The following is a 2,285-nucleotide window of genomic DNA, read 5'->3' as shown; positions in this document are numbered from 1 at the left end:
CCCCTCCCGACGTTGCCTCTTGCCGCTGCTGCCACCCCCAGCTCCCCACACCCCCCGGCTCCCGTTAGCGGTTTGCGCGGAGCCCCCCCTTCCCCCCTTCGCGGGCTGCCGCTTCCCTCCCGGGCTGCCCGGCTGCTCTCTAACCCCTGCGACCGAGGCGGCGCTGTTAGGGCGGCCGTGCCGGTGCCCCTTGCCGCAGCTAGCCTCTCGCCGCTGCCCCTCCCGTCCGTCGTCCCCCGTCCCCAAAAACTTGCTGCTCTCCACGCTGGAGCCTGCACGGGGGAGGTTGCGCTCCGCTCCTCCGGCCCTAAAGCCGCCCTCGCCCGCCCCCCCGGCTTGCCGCTTGGCTCGGCTGCCCGCCCGCCCGCTAATCCCCCCAACGCCCCCACCCCAAAAACACCCCAGCCCTACCGCATGCCGCTCCCCCTCTCCCCGCTCTCGCTGACCGCTGCCACCCCCCCCCCACCCCTCCCCCCCGAAACAAACCCCCCAGCCCTACCGCATGCCGCTCCCCCTCTCTCCCTAGCCTGCCCCCCCCCGCCGTCGCTTGCTGCCGCCGCCGCCGCCGCCGCCGCCGCCGCCGCCGGGACCCGCCTCGGTCTGGTGGCGCGCGCTCGGAGATCCCCGGCTACCCGTCCGTCCGTCCCTCCCTCCCGCCCCGCCCCGGGGGAGGGCCCGGGGCAGCGCGGGCAGGCGGGGAGCAAAAAAAGGCGCGGGCGCCAAAAAACGTCGGGGTCCCGGGGTGGCGGAGGGGGGCGGCGGCGGGGGCGGCGGCGGGTACACGGCGCCGGGTCCAGGGCGCCGGGTCCAGCCCGTCCCGGGGCGGGGACAGGTGGTGTCGTCCGTCCCCGCCCCCGTAACCTGCTCTGAAGCATCCGCTTCCCGCCGCGGTTCGCCCTCCACCCCCCCGCCGCACACGCAGCTGCCGCTTCCCGCCGCCTCTGCCCCCCGCCCCGGGATCAACCACCCGCCGGGTCCAGCCGGTCCCGGTCCCGGGAACCTGCTCCCGGGGCCAGCCGGAGCCACGCCCCCTCCTCTGACGCTTCCAGCTGCCGCCTCCCCTCCCACCCCCCAAACTCACACTGGCCCTCGCCGGCCCGCCCACCCGCCTACCTGCTTGCCCGCCGCCGCTGGGTGGCGTGCCGGACACTCTCGCACACAGGTACACAGACAGGGACACAGGGACACAGGCACTCAGGCACACAGGGACACAGGGACACAGGGACACAAGGACACAGGGACACAGGCACTCAGGCACTCAGGCACTCAGGGACACAGGGACACAGGGACACAGGCACTCAGGCACTCAGGGACACAGGGACACAGGGACACAGGGACACAGGGACACAGGGACACAGGCACTCAGGCACACAGGGACACAGGTGGCGGGCCGGAGGCCTCTCTCCACTGTGTGGCAGGGGTCCAAGAGCCACCCCAGCCCAACCCAGAGGGTCTTTTGCACCTCTCTAGAGGCCACCCAGAGACCCCAGGCCGCAGCAGAAGCCTCCCCCGCATGCTCTGCAGGCTTCCGACCCACCCCAGGCCGCACCAGAAGCCTCCCCCGCAAGCTCTGCAGGCTTCCGACCCACCCCAGGCCGCAGCAGAAGCCTCTCCCGCACGCTCTGCAGGCTTCTCAGCCACCCCAGGCCGCAGCAGAAGCCTCTCCCGCACGCTCTGCAGGCTTCTCAGCCACCCCAGGCCGCACCAGAAGCCTCCCCCGCACGCTCTGCAGGCTTCTCAGCCACCCCAGGCCGCACCAGAAGCCTCTCCCGCACGCTCTTCAGGCTTCTCAGCCACCCCAGGCCGCACCAGAAGCCTCCCCCGCACGCTCTGCAGGCTTCTCAGCCACCCCAGGCCGCACCAGAAGCCTCCCCCGCACGCTCTGCAGGCTTCTCAGCCACCCCAGGCCGCACCAGAAGCCTCCCCCGCACGCTCTGCAGGCTTCCCACCCACCCCAGGCCGCAGCAGAAGCCTCTCCCGCACGCCCTGCAGGCTTCTCAGCCACCCCAGGCCGCAGCAGAAGCCTCTCCCGCACGCTCTGCAGGCTTCTCAGCCACCCCAGGCCGCAGCAGAAGCCTCTCCCGCACGCTCTGCAGGCTTCTCAGCCACCCCAGGCCGCAGCAGAAGCCTCTCCCGCACGCTCTGCAGGCTTCTCAGCCACCCCAGGCCGCACCAGAAGCCTCTCCCGCACGCTCTGCAGGCTTCTCAGCCACCCCAGGCCGCACCAGAAGCCTCTCCCGCACGCTCTGCAGGCTTCTCAGCCACCCCAGGCCGCAGCAGAAGCC

This window comes from Melanerpes formicivorus, unplaced genomic scaffold (genome assembly GCF_026170545.1).
Source record: "Melanerpes formicivorus ecotype bairdi unplaced genomic scaffold, bMelFor1.0.p_v2 SCAF_1434, whole genome shotgun sequence".
NCBI lineage: Eukaryota > Metazoa > Chordata > Aves > Piciformes > Picidae > Melanerpes > Melanerpes formicivorus.
This window is presented reverse-complemented; position numbering follows the sequence as displayed.